The sequence below is a fragment of the Dasypus novemcinctus genome, chromosome 9, assembly GCF_030445035.2.
Source record: "Dasypus novemcinctus isolate mDasNov1 chromosome 9, mDasNov1.1.hap2, whole genome shotgun sequence".
Taxonomy (NCBI): Eukaryota; Metazoa; Chordata; class Mammalia; order Cingulata; family Dasypodidae; genus Dasypus; species Dasypus novemcinctus.
In genome coordinates, this window is record NC_080681.1 from 31,502,119 (window position 1) to 31,517,709 (window position 15,591).

Genomic DNA, 15,591 nt, shown 5'->3' on the forward strand with positions numbered 1-15,591 from the left:
TCTGAGCTCTTAACTACAACATAAGAGGAGTCGCAAGTTGGTCAGACATGGGAACCAAGAAAAGAAAGAAGGGAAAGGCAGGAATAATGTGAGAGGGTCTAGCATTTGCTTCAAGTACCTGGGTTTCACTTTTAATGGCAGCTGGGATTGGTTTCCCAACACTGGAATAAACAAGGAAATAGCAACCAAGATAGGAGATAGAGACATAAAAGTGTTCTCTCTCTCTTTGTCTCTCTCTTTCTCCACACACACACGCACTAGATTCACAGAGGTAATAGAAATGGAGAAAGAGAGTTGCAATATGTTACCATGCACAGCCACAGAAGCAGTTTCTGTCTCTGGACATATCCAAGGGCAGCTTTCTATCTGGATCTGTCTTGTCCCCACTTGGAGCTTGGCAGCGGCACATGTGGTAGGACAGTGTTGGGGAGCTCTCTCCCCACAAGGGGATGGTGGCTCCAAGTGTCTTGCTGCTCTCACACCTGCCAGCCAATGAGCCTGAGACAGATTTGTTCCCCCTGAGAAGTCTTCCCTGACTCTTCGAGTTAGGTAGAGTCCCCTGCTACAGCACCCTATAGTTCTCCATGCCTGTTTTACTGCAATAATTATTTAACCCACTTAAATAATTTATCTGAACTCTACCTTCCTCACTCCTACATAAGCTCCATAAAGACAAGGATTTTTTCTTTTTCGCTTTAGCTTTGTATCTCCACTTTTCAGAACAATGATTGGCACATAGTAAGGCTCAACATTTGTTGATTAACAGGGTGCCAGAGGAGCACTGGGCTGCTCCCTGTCAAGCCAGTCACTGCTGTGAGATGATAGACCGATTGACCTTCTTTACTATTCCAAAGTGGAATTAGCACCCAACCTTGAGCACCAGCCTAACAGGCTAGAGTTCTCACCACCCTCTCACCTACTTTGTACTTGGTCTTTTCTGTGGGACTGGATCCTACTTTCCTCTAAAGATGGGCTATAGCATATAGCTCAAGACTAACGTATCTGAAATTGGGTACTAATCCTAAAGAAAACCCAGTTCAGACACTCTTGTTTTGTCATTCTGCCTCTGCCAACCTGGTTTGTAATTCTTTCTCTGCCCCGCCTCCACCTGATAACCTTTCCTACTGGCGTACTCCATTTCCTCATAGCCAGAACATACCATTTATGAGCCACACAGATAATAAGGAGACAGAGGACTAGAGTGTACTGGATATTGTCCATGTGAGACAATAGCAGCATCATGTATGAAAATAAGTTACTTATTTTTTTCTTTTAAAAAAATCTGCAGTCTTATATGAAGAGTACTGGTGGTGGTTAATGTCTTAGGTTTCAGGTGAGAATATAACTGAATTGATAACACTCATGGTTATCAGTGATACCTGATGGGTCTTTGTCTATGTACCCTGTGTGGGGAAATGAGCTTTTCCTCTGTAAAAAGGGCAACAATAGATGTTGATAGGAAAAACAAGGGATTGTCTAGGATGCATAATCTTTATTTGCTCCTTCACATGCACTTACCATCGTTTGCCCACTTACCTCTGTGCCCTAATATCCTGACCTTTATCCACTGCATTTATCAGGTTTCCAGTTGGGTTTGGCCAATGGATAGCACTGGCAGGAGACTGGAGACTGGAAAAGACAGAGAGAATACATAAAGAAAAAGACAAATTGAAAGCTCTGAATGTCCAACTTAGGGCATTCAACAAGGGAAGTAGATATGGCTCAAGTAGTTGGGCCCCCGCCTACCACACAGGAGGTCCCAGGTTTGATAACCAGTGCCTCCTAAAGAAGACAAGCAAGACAGCAAACTGACACAACAGGCAAGCATGGCGAACTGACAAAACAAGATGAGGCAGAGAGATGACACAATGAGAGACACAGCAAGGAAACACAGTGAGAGACACAACACAGAGAGCAGAGGTGACTCAAGTGATTGGGTGCCTCCCTCCCACATGGGAGGTCCTGGGTTTGGTTCCTGGTGCCTTCTGAATAAAAAGAAGATGAAGAGAGAGCAGACAGTGAGCGCAAACAACAGAGAGGGGGGGATATGGAGAGAAATAAATTTTTAAAATAAAATATTTTTTTAAAAAAAGAAAATGAAAACGTCTCTATCACATTATTAAAAGACTCTCCTAGGTCCTATAACTGCAGGGCAGGTGTAGTTGTAAATACAGAAACTGATTGTAAGAGTTGCAAAGTTGCAATGTCAATTAAATGCACTAACTGCATTAGGTGGTGTTCTAGTTTGCTAGGCTGCCAAAATGCAGATACTGTGAAATGGGTTGGCACTTAACAATGGAGATTTATTAAATTACAAGCTTGCAGTTTTGAGGCTGGCAAAAAAGTCCAAATAAGACATCATCGGGCAATACTTTCTCCCAGAAGCCTGGCTGCCAGCAATCCTGGACTCCTCTGCCATATGGCAAGGCACATGGCACACCTGCTAGTCTCTCCTTTCTCTCTTAGGTTTCACTGCTTTCAGCTTCTTACTTCTGTGGCTTTCTCTGGGTCTGAATTTCATTCCCTTATAAATGACTCCAGTAAGAGGGTTAAGACCCATGCTGAGTCATGCCTTAACTGAAGTATCCTCGTTAAAAGGTAATGCAATAAGTTTACACTCACAAGAATGTATTAGCTTTAAGAACATACTTTTCTGGGGTATGTACAGCTCCAAACCATCACAGATGGCATTGACAGGGAAGGAGTGGGAATCTAAGACATATAATGGGGGAGTTTGAGCAGAAGAGATGAGGCTGAGAAATTTTGAACCCCCACATCCTTTGAATCTTCCCTGCCAGCAGAATTCCCTTCCCCATGCTCTGAGGAAATTAGACTAACCTGCTTCCAAACCTACCAAGAATTTAATCTTCCTATTTAACTTCTTCATTTGGCTGGTGGCAAAAGCCAAATAGGTCTTGGAGAATGAATGTGGATAACCTTTAAATAAGGTGTTGATATCATTTGCAGTCTGGCACCTGGTATGCAGATACCTATAAAATTCTTTTATTAGGTTCCTTTTTTTTTTTTTTTTAAGATTTTGTTTTTTATTTATTTCTCTCCCCATCCCCCCTCCCCCTGTTGTCTGCTCTCTGTGTCCTTTCGCTGTGCTCTTCTGTGACCGCTTCTATCCTAATCAGCAGCACTGGGAATCTGTGTTTCTTTTTGTTGTGTCATCTTATTGTTGTGTCAGCTCTCTGTGTGTGCGGCACCATTCCTGGGCAGACTGCACTTTTTTTTGCACTGGGCAGCTCTCCTTACGGGGCGCACTCCTTGCGCATAGGGCTCCCCTACGCGGGGGTCACCCCTGCATGGCACGGCACTCCTTGCGCGCATTAGCACTATGCATGGGCCAGCTCCACACGGGGCAAGGAGAACCTGGGTTTGAACCACGGACCTCTCATGTGGTAGGCAGATGCCCCATCCATTGGGCCAAGTCTGCTTTCCCTATTAGGTTCCTTTTGAGCAAAGGTAATCAAAGCAGTTTACCACTACATGGGAGGGAGCCTAGTACACCATCATTGTCTTATTTCAGGGTTATGTCAACCCTCCTACTCTGTCACAATAGCCCTATATGTCTTAATAAAAAATGTGTGCTAAAGGATGGAAGATTAAGAAATCCCAGGGATGTGACATGCTAGTGAAGTTTCTATGGGTTCAGTAGTCTGTGGCATATTAAGATGGCCCCTCTGAAAGTTAGAAACAAGTTGCTATACCTGGCACCTCTCATCACTGAAAAAAGCCTTCTTTGAAATTTGGAAGCAACCCATATCACATGTGAGCATGCTTCTCTGACCCTTTACCAAGTAAACTATTAAATATAATCCAGTTTTTTTTTAGGAGGTACAAGGGATTTGGCCCAGACCTTTGTACATGTGAGGCAGTTGCTTAACCACTGTGCTATGCCTGCTCCACTAATCAAGTCTTGAATGCAAAATAGAGCTAATAAAGACTCGGCCTCAGGTTCAGCCTGCAGGGCAAGCTGTGCTGCCACTTGGGTCTTGTGACTTAATAGGCCTAATGGTACTGGAAATATCTCTGTCAGACATAGACACTATAAGGAGACTCCCTGTTGAGTAAGATAATGTCATTCTGGATATACCCTTTGTCTGAGTCTTGGTCAGTGACCCGAGGTTTCGGGAATGAAAGACAAAGAAAGATTGGGTTCAGGGGATCTGAGAGCATTGATTTCTCAAGCTCATCAGACAACTTTATTGAGTTGAGGGGCTAGTATATATATCCCTAACATACATGACATTCAGCATAAAATCAAGTTACCTATTACCCTTACCTCATTCTATATTAACTAGTGATTGATGAACACCAACAAACTTTACTGGAACTATTATTATAAAAATCAGTAACTATAATCATAAATCTTGTTACTCAGGTCGTTCTGTTCTATATGTTATTATTCTGCCTGCAGGTGTGTTTTCCCTGCCAAGATTGTGATCCACACCGATAATCACAAGGGTCAGTTTGACTCAGTGGTCAAGGAAGTAACTTGCTTCCATGGAAACAACATGCCTTTGTTTCCCATATTTCCCCCTTTTTGTTTTAGTCAGGGTGACTGTGCCTGTCTTAGGTTGCCCCCGAGGGGGTCTTACCCGTCATTGACTACCAGCCAAGCTCACTGACTACAGGGTACTATTGTAGTGTTTTAGCAAGTACTAAGTTATTAGCCTGTCCCATTGTGTCCACACAGTGCAATCTCTGGCAAACACCTTTACCCAGGCAAGCGATAACCATGAGTAACAGGATTAATACACATATCCCTATTCCTAAGGCAGATAAGAAATGCTGAGACTTCCACCAATCAACAGGATTAAACTTATTTAAATGTGAAATCAAATTATTAAAGATGTCTTATCATTATCTACGTATATCTGATTGAGACATTTCTAAAATCTTTTTCTGCAATTCCTCAATTTCTAATGACATATTTCCTTTGCGTCCTAACAAATGATTTCTGATCTTATTCCATTGAAAAATAGAAATATTATAATCCAAAGGAGTAATACAAAAATTACTTTCATTCCAATCACATTTCAATCCTCTTAACAAATTCAAATTATAAACTTGATCTCCTAAGTATAAAACAGCAGATTCCAAATCACTAACTCTGTTATTAAGTCCTTCATAAATATGCTCTTGACTATGCCATAAGTCACTTGTATTCTTGTGCCAATCATGCACGTATTGCTGTGTTTGCACCGTCTCATGCAATGCAACAGCAGCAGTGGCAGCAGCAGTGATGACACCAATGAGGCCAAGAATGCCAGCTATGAGAAGTCCCAAAAATCTCTTAGCTCGTTTCAACAGTCCTTGAGCCAGATGGAAAAGAAGATGACTCTCAGGAGATGACAGCCACATCTGATTCATTTTCACGGGGATCCACACTCCTCATCTTTGGTGAGCCATGGTGATAATATCTCCATTCTGTAAAATATTCTCAGACAAGCAAGTATACAAAGCACCATCCTTATAGAACAAAGCATTTTCAGTTATGGTAGCCTTCCCTACCACAAACACATATGGATCTCTGACACATGATTGAAAATGATGAATTTGATCCAAATGTAAATATTGTCCATCCATACTTTTATTACCTTTCCATTCAGAAGTAGATGCCACTCCTAAGAAGACTTTCCATATTTGTTTTTGATCATGGACTCCAGTGCTGTTGCACCATGGAAAAGGAACCCATTTCCCTATATTTTTCCAATCTATTATTTTTATTAAAAATTATTTTTTCATCAAGAAACAAAGATTCATGGAAAGGTTATTGTACATTGCTAACTTGTTGTCCTTTACTATTTAAACCATACTAAATAAATCTGCCCTTATATTTGTTGGGATTCCCCATAGGGGCACTTTCCCAAACTATTCCATAGGAATCATTAAAAATGACAGATCCTCTTCCCATATGGCATTCATACCATCTTTGCATATCACCAGCATTCCTCTTAGGACAACTATAACTTGGATACTTATATTCTTGGTATTGATAGGATGGGAATAAAGTTGCCAAAGATTATTATGGCTAAAATTGATCATAGTTCTATTTTTCACAGCCATACATGGTGGGCGATTGCCAATGCAAAGAGGTCGGAAATCAAATGGAAGAAGGAGATTATAAATCCTTTGTCCTTCTTCTCATGGCTTAAGTGGTAGTCTATCATCCACGGGTCCAGGAAATATATGAGCTTTATTCAAATAAACAAGAAAAGAAGGATCTTTCCAGGTTAACACTCGAAGTAATGGGGGATTAGGGATATAAGCCCAATATGTGTAATTACCATTGCCGGTTTCACTCACTATCAGTAGGATCCATATGTGTAGAAGACTCCACTTCTTCAGTCCTAGGTTTAATCTTTTTTGCTGGAAGCCAGATTTCTTCTCCATTTTCTGAAATGATAAGAGCATAACCTCCCCCCCATACTTTAACCCTGCCTTTTTTTCCCATTCATTACTTAAAACATCTTTCCAAAATACTGGTTGATTCTCAGATTCTGCAACTTCTGTGGATGTTTGAGAATGTCCAAAATGACATTCAGCCAGTGTCATAGAATCATAAACATTAAGAAAATTTAAGGTAAATAAAGCTTTAGCCAATTGATCTTTAGGTGATATCATACCATCATCTCCCCCTTTTTGCTTTAAAAGCATAGTCTTGAGAGTATGATGGCATCTTTCAACAATAGCTTGACCTGTAGGATTATGGGGAATGCCAGTAACATGTTCAAAAGCATATTTCCTGCAAAAGGAAGCAAAGGATTTACTAATGTAAGAGGGTCCATTATCAGTTTTAATTTTTAGAGGGCATCCCATCACAGCAAAAGCAGCCCAGAGATGTGAGCGAACATGATGAATCCGTTCCCCACTTTGAGCAGTAGCCCACATGAAATGAGAATAAGTGTCAATACAAACATGAACATATTGTAGTTTACCAAAGGATGGAATGTGAGTAACATCCATCTGCCATAATTGATTAGGAGTCAGGCCTCTGGGATTAGTTCCAGCCTGAAAAGGCACTGTGGTTAGTGGTCCACAGGTAGGACAAGTGCGAATAATTTCCTGCGCTTGTAGTCTTGTTAACTTTTGATATTTATTTTGCAGGCCTTTAGCATTAATGTGAGTTAAAGCATGGTAATCATGAGCACTTTGTAAACACCCCACTAATAAATCAGCTCGAGCATTACTTGCTATCATAGGACCAGGCAAAGAGGTATGAGAACGTATATGTGTAATGTAAATAGGATGCTGTCTTAATCTAATGAGATGTTGCAAATCAGCAAAAAGTTGAGATAATTCATCAGTAACAAAGATATGAGCCATTTCAATATGCTTAACAGTAAGGCATACATATTCAGAATCAGAGACAATATTCAAAGGTTCCTTAAATATTGTTAACACCTTAATGATGGCAGCAAGTTCAGTACGCTGAGCAGATGTGAATGGAGTATGCCAAGCCTGTTCTTTTCGAGAAGTAACGTCTGCTGCTTTTTTATTACTATTACTATCAGTAAATACTGTACAAGATAGTTGGGCTATGCACATAGCCCTGAAAAGCACTGCAAAAGTTTATTGTTGGGTTTTTTACAGATAGAGGAATGTAGCTGGCTTGATTTGTCTAAGAAGACACTAAAGAAAGTCATAGCAAGTTTTAAAACAAAGTGATAGCAACACAGCTGGACACTAACTTTTTGCAACAAACTAGCAGTGTTTGGGATTGCTGCATACTACAGTGTTGTTACTTTAATCTATGATAAGAGGTTGTTTCTGTGACACACACTCTTTTATAATAATTAAAACCATAATTAACCACATTGTACTTTTCTTTTTAATATTATGCTGAAATATTGGTAACTTTATACACTTTTAAGCATTATAGAAACCTTTTACTCATACAACTTTAATTAACAGAGGGATTAAGGAAAGAAAAAACTTGCTAATTTTATAACACTTTAAAACACCTTTTATTCAACTTATAAATTTTTTTTTAAGGTAAAAGAACATATCTTTTATAATTAGTTTGGAATAAAAGGCTACTTTTCAGGATTTGATTTTGAGAAAGCAGTTTTGAACATTATGTTCCTTTAAAAGAGATAAAAAATTTTCCTTCTTGGAACACCAAGGAAATGATGAGGTTAAAACACAAGAAGCTATTTTGATAAAACAGACTTTCTTTGTATATTGATTATTGAGGATAAAAACATTTACCAAAACAGATTAATGATTTGAGAGGCTTTGAGAAAGAACAAAATTTTAACTTTGCATTAGTATACTACTTGATATTAAAGCTTTTAAAATTTTATAGATAGACCCATCAAATTTTATTTAACTTTAATTATAAAAATTTCTTTTCTACGAACCTTCTGCACTTTTAGTACTCACTCAGGTTTTGTTCCATATTTTACTCTTTCTTAATAACCAACCATTTTATCTTAGGACAAAATCATTTCTTGTTTCCTTAATAATAAAAACACATTTCATATAGCCCATATACGAAGTTATCAAGCAAACTTCTTACAACATAATACCGTCAACACTTAACAAGCTTGTTAAAATAATAAACTTTTCTTTACTTTAAATACTTAGTAGCATGCAATATCAGAAACAGTTTCCTAGAAGCACGTTGTCAAAGGAGGCTGGCTGCACCCAAGCTTTTCTGTTATAAAATTACCTTTTATTATTATTATTATTATTAAGTTAGGTTTGTTTAATAATGACCTTTTGCAATTAGCCACTTAAACACTTTAAACAATGCTTCATAAGACTTTTTATAATTATTTATAACCATATAGACTATAATTATATTATTTTAAGACAAATTTTACTTTTACAGAATACATTTTTTTTTTTTTTAAAGTTACCACAATACTTTCTATAACTTGCCACATGGATTTAAGTTCCAAGAGTTTATGAAAATTAGCCATCCTACTTTAGGGCAAAACACACTTTTTTGCAAAAACTTATTAAATTTCAATTAGCATTCTCACAAACTTTTAACCTTTTTAACATTCATTTAAGTTTTACATCCTTCATATTATCCTGTGAAGAAAAATAAGCTATTCATTTCAATCTAGGCAAGAACAATTTTTTAAAAAGACTTATAGTAATTTCATTAATCAAGACTCACAATTTTTATCATTGTAGAGATCTTATTAACATTTAAACTTATGTATTAATATAAGTGCTTATTTAATTTTTGGCCATTTGAATAGAGCTCTTTTATAAATTTTTATTAATTTATATTACCATCCGGAGGTATCAAAATATACACTGACATTGAATGAACACACACAGAACAATCACAACACAGTAACAGAAACATACAGTTTACAATTAACTCATAATTCTTACTTTCTTGGTATAGCTGCTTTTAAGCTCTCCATTATATCACATCTTAAATATCACTGCTTAAGATTTCTTCTGGAATCCATGTTGCCTGTAACATGCAAGCTTGTGCTTGGAAACATTTTTATTAGTTATCAGCAATCAGTTAAGATAACTTGAGCAGCATAAATGTAGTTAAAACTCTAATTTAGCAGTTTAGACAGACCGTTAACACACATTTTTGGATTATTACTCTGTAAGACTATACTGAGACTTGAAGTTCAGGAGTAAACTATTGATTTAAAACTGAAAATTCCTTTTTAAACCTTGATAAAAATTTTGTACTAATTTTATTATCTTGGTTAAATAAGCCCAATTAGAATTAGCATGGAAATAAAACAGAACACCAATGTTGCCATGTTTTTCTCTTTTTTCAGTGGCTTAACTCTATTAACCCCCACTAGCCCACAGCTACATTGTCATGTAGACAGCAGGGGGGTTGCAGAGCTGCTGCCAGAATAGTTTCCTTATCTTAATTAACACTTTAACAGAGAGTTTTCTTACAAGCCTGATTTCACTAACAAGGACATTATTTAGTATCTTTGCCCGTTTTAAATCTTTCAATAGTTTAAAAGTTTTTGGCTCAGGATGAAACTTGACACCCCCTTGTGGGTGTCCAGCATCAGGAGGAATTTGTTGAATAGTTACAGGAAAAGCTGCTACAGCTTGCATAGCCAGAGGCTCACCTTGACTAGACCCCAGTAAAAGACATCTCATTAATGGAGTAACAGGCACAGGATTTGGCTTAAAGCTGCTACGAACATAAGGCAGGTCTGTAGAGAAAAGTCCACTAGGTACTTTTCCAGGTTCTGGAGGTGCAGAAGGAACCTCATGAGTCAAATTAGGATGTGTGTTTGCCTTAGAAATATTTAGTTCCGACATGGATTTAGTTAAGAACGGATTTGTGTCTTTAACTTCAAATAACTCTTCTTCTTCCTGATCCTCCTCCAAGTTCCTGTCTTTACCTATATCATTCATAGCCGTTTCCTCCCTTGAGAAAAGAACAATCTCTTCTTCTTCATCAGACTGCAAAGGATCTAATGCAGCAGCAATATGCTGTCCTAAGGCTCAAACTGATACAGGTATATTCTCTCCTTTCTGATATGCTCTCTGCAATGCTTTCATTACTTGCCTCCACTGCTTAACATTCATCAAATTCTTTCCTTGTGGTTGAAACCAATAACAATGCTTTTGAACCAAAGCAAACAATTCTAACAAATCTGCAGTCTTAACTGTGACGCCTACACTGTGCAACAGTGTTTTCAAAACCTGTGAATATTCTTCCAAGCGTCCTGGTTGATTACCCATACCCTGATGCTAGCGGAAAGCAAAACTTAATAATATGAAGCAGCAATCTACCCGGGTTAATTAATTTCGATGCTCCTTACCTTAAAAAAGGCTTTTCAGCTTTCTGCATTCCCAATCCAGAGGTGGAAGATTCTATGCTGCCGTGTCTTGATGAATCCTCTGCCTCGGGCCCCACATTTGGGTGCCACCTGTCTGAGTCTTGGTCGGTGACCCGAGGTATCGGGAATGAAAGACAATGAAAGATTGGGTTCAGGGGATCTGAGAGCATTGATTTCTCAAGCTCATCAGACAACTTTATTGAGTTGAGGGGCTAGTATATATACCCCTAACATACGTGACATTCAGCACAAAATCAAGTTACCTATTACCCTTACCTCATTTTATATTAACCAGTGATTGATGAACACCAACAAACTTTACTGGGACTATTATTATAAAAATCAGTAACTATAATCACAAATCTTGTTACTCAGGTCGTTCTGTTCTATATGTTATTATTCTGCCTGCAGGTGTGTTTTCCCTGCCAAGATTGTGATCCACACCGATAATCACAGGGGACAGTTTGACTCAGTGGTCAAGGAAGTAACTTGCTTCCATGAAAACAACATGCCTTTGTTTCCCACACCCTTCCTTCTGCAACTTAAACAATCCTAATTGAATATTTATATCAGTCTTCAAATACTTTCTAATTATCCTCCTTCTTCTCAGTCCTCTTGTCCTCCTCCTATTTCTCCTCTTCTTTACTCTTCAACTTTCTAAACAAATGCATATTGAACATCCATTATGTGCCAGGGATTTCACTAAGCATTCTATTACTTGAGCTTTTTTCTTTTAAGATTTATTTTTTATTTATTTCTCTCCCCCCCCCACCCCCGTTGTCTGCTCTCTGTGTCCATTCACTGTGTGATCTTCTGTGTCCACTTGTATTCTTGTCAGCAGCACCAGGAATCTGTCTCTCTTTGTTGTGTCATCTTGCTGTGTCAGCTCTCCGCGTGTGCTGCTCCACTCCTGGGCAGTCTGCACTTTTTTCATGTGGAGCGGCTCTCCATCCTGGGCGCACTCCTTGTGTATGGGGCTCCCCTAGGCAGGGGACACCCCTGTGTGGCATGGCACTCCTTGTGCACATTAGCACTACACATGGGCCAGCTCACTCCACAGGTAAGGCGACCCTGGGTTTGAACCCTGGACCTCCCATATGGTAGGCAGATGCTCTATCAGTTGAGCCAAAATCTGCTTCCCTACTTGAGCTTTTAATAAAGGAATTATTATAACTCGCTACAGTAAGACTTTTCTAGACTCTTCCCAAAAAGGATCACGAATCTCTTTTTCAAGACCCAAATTTGCTGTGTTTGCAGATTTTAGGAGAGTATAGTTATTCGTATCACTTTGATTTAAAAATGGACTTCTTCCACTGAACTCTCATCTTTGGGAAGGATAGAGAGAGAGAGAATGGTGACAAAGGGAAGGTACAATCAACATGACCTCTGGGATCAATGGGATGGTAGATTTCAAAGTCCAATCATCCTCATGCCACCAGGCATTTCCATGTGAGATGGACAGAACAGTTCAAAAATTAAAGTGAAGTGTCAGACAAGATAGAAAAAGGTTATGTTGCAGTAATAAACAACTCCAAAATCTCAGGGCCTAAAATAACAAATATAAGTTCTTGCCCATGTCATAGATCTTTTGTTGGTCTGCTGTGGGTAGTGTTCTACATCATTCTAACTCAGGGAATCAGACTAATGGAAATTCCACCATTTGGGATTTTGCAGGTACCCATGTCTGGTGGATTGAATTGTGTACCCTCATTTGGACATGTTTTTGGTTGTAGTCTGCATTCTGGTGGGTGGGGACTCATTGTAAAGAAGATTCCTTCAAGTTGCTGCTTCACTTGATACATGGCCCAGCTAAATCAGATGAGGCTTTAATTTGGATTACTAGAGTCCCTTATAAGCAGAAAGAAAGTCAAACAGAGAGACGCTAGGAGGGCAGCCAGAAGCTGGAAGCCAAAGGAACCCTTAAGAGAAAGGAGAAGACACAGCCATGTGTGTTGCCTCGTGACAGAAAAGCCAAGGACCAAGGATCACCAGCAGCTAACCCCAGAATGCCTTGCTCACACTTCAATTTTGGATTCCTGGGAGGAAAGCATCGCCTTACTGATGCCTGTTTTGGACTTCTCCTAGCCTCAAAATCCCGAACCAGTAAATTCCTATTGCTTAAGCCAACCCCATTATATGGTATTTGTTTTAGCAGCAAGGAAAATAAATACCATGTCAGAAGAATGAAAACATGACAAATCATGCAGTGGCTCTTAAAATTTTCCCTAGAACTAATGTGCCATTTCCACTGGCATCACTTTGGTTAAAGCTATGGCTGACTTCAAGGTGGTGGGAAAGTACAAGTTTATCATGTGCTTCAAAGGAGAGATGAAAATATTGGTGAATGGTACAAATCACCACCACAGACTAATTCCACCAACTCACTCAACCCTTATTTCCCTCTAGAAAACCCTACACAATTATTTAAATATATTATAATGGAGAAATATAATTCTGTTAAGCAACAAAATTACCAAATCACTTTTATAATAATTCCAAAATACAGATGGTGATTGTAGTTAAGTGGTGAAGTTATAGGTGCTTTATTTCCTTCTAGTTGTTGGCTTTTCTGAATTATACATTTTATAGAATGACCATGTAGTACTTTTTTTAGTGTGGAAAAAGCAATAAACTTACTTGCCTAATATAGATGTGTGAGCACAGTAGTAAAATAGAGAAAATGTTTATGGTATAGTAACTGAAAAGATAAGTGTGTAAAATTGCATCTATGTTGATATATGCATCTATGATCAAGGTAGCATGTTAATGGAATTTAAAACTCCCTAAAATTTTATTTTTAAATTTAAAGTAAATAATTTGCGGGCTGTGAAAAATTCTCTATTCTCTATTCTAGTAGAGAACAGGGCAGGAAGTGTGGTATAACAGCTGTTTTCAAGTTCTGTCTGTATTTCCAGCAATATATCTAAGTACTACCACTGAGGAGAAGACACACTGTGCCAGGGAAAAGTGGAAAGAACAAAGAACCAAAAACGAGGAGACCTAGGCTTCAATTCTGACTCTAAAACTAATCTACTACATGATTTTATGCATTTCACTGAAACTCCCTTGGCCTTTTGTACTCATCTGTGATGAGTTGGGTAAGATGTTGGGTAAGATGATCTCTTCATTCCCTCTGAGCTCCAAAATTCTTTAGGTCATGTGAGATAGCAGGATCCTAATTCTCTGTGCTATGGAATGTGAAATACCTTACAAAATGTTTCTTTATTCTACCTGGAGGGTCCAGACTATCCTAGCACATAATATCCTAGCATATAGTAGATTTTTTTTTTAGGAACCTGGGTCCAGGGATTGAATCTTGGGCCTTGGATTGAAGCCAGGACCTTGTATGTGGAAAGCTGGTGCTCAGTGACTGAGCACCATTGACTTCTCTGAGTTGTTCTTTTTTTTTGTTTTTGTTTTCTCAGGAGGCACTGGGAAGTGAACCCGGGACCTCCCATGTGGGAGGTGGGCACATAACAGCTTGATCCACATTGGCTCCCCATAATAGGTATTTAATAAATATTTGTTAATCTGAATTCACTTCATTCAATAGTCATAATAATCCTCCTGGATAAATAGCAATAGTCAAGATGTTCATTTAATAGAGGTTGAGTTTGCATGCCTAATTAGTAAAGAAATATTGAGGTCTACCTTCTCCAAAGTCAAGGAATACTTTCCACTACATAAGCAAATTAATTTCAATGCAGAATACTTATTTAAAAATTCTTAGAAACAGGATTAACTTTAATCTAAAATCAAAACTGGAACATGCTTACAGAATTCTGTATTATAAACAGTCAAAAGACTGTTTCATAAGAAGATAACACAGTGATAGGCAATGTGTTGTTTACTGAAAATTAACTGACTATACCTTCCCTTTGAAATGTGTAGATTGAGAAACAAGCAAACATATATGACCAATGAGAGAAGCATATAAAACATAATACAAAAACACACATGCTTACAAGGTAAATATTGATTGTTATCCCTGAACTCTACACTCTTTGCAGATGTCAGTGATTAGAAGCCTATTAAACTGTTTAACTAAAAGAAAAGACAATACTGACTTTGTGTGAAGAACTTCATTAAGTATTTCTGATATTTCTGTTCCAATTAGCTTGCTTCCCTTAGCAGCTCCCTCCCTTCCTTTCCAGTGGACAAGGTTGTTGCTGACATATATGTCTTCTTTTTGGTTCCTACTCCCATCTTTGTCCCAGGATACTGCCTTGGTTCTCCCTTTGTTCCAAACTCTCTCAAGAATTGATAGAACAACTACACAGAAAATCAGTAAGGAGAAAGAACAGCTGAATAACATCATCAAACAACTGGATCTAATCAATGTTTTTATAATATTCCACTCAACAATAGCAAAATACTTAGGCTTTTCAAGTGCCCCATGGATTACACCAAGATAGACCATATCCTGGACCATGAAGCAAACTCAAAACACTTAAAAGGTATGAAATGATACCAAGTGTGCTCTCTGCCCAAATTGGAATGAAACTGTAGGTCAATAACACAGAGATAACAGGAAAATCTCCAAACACTTGGAAACTAAACAGCACACTTTTATATAATTCATAGGTCACAGAGGAAGTTTCCAAGGGAAAAAATAAATTGAATTGAATGAAAATTGAACATAACTAAATAGTACTGAGAGGGAAATTTATAGCACTAAGCGCACACATTAGAAAAGAAGAAAAGTCTCAAATTCATAATCTAAGTTCCCACCTAAAGAATTGAGAAAAGAAGAGCAAAATAAACCCAAATCAAGCAGAAGAAAAGAAAT

General features: G+C 38.2%; 1 long non-coding RNA gene across 1 annotated transcript; it reads right to left on the minus strand.

Moving 5' to 3' along the window:
• Positions 1 to 4,162: 4,162 nt before the first annotated feature.
• Positions 4,163 to 14,903, minus strand: LOC139439656 (uncharacterized). The gene is made up of 2 exons (XR_011649629.1): positions 6,297 to 14,903; positions 4,163 to 5,448 (listed from the first exon to the last, which is right to left on the minus strand). It is a non-coding gene; the product is annotated as an uncharacterized lncRNA (long non-coding RNA).
• Positions 14,904 to 15,591: the final 688 nt, after the last annotated feature.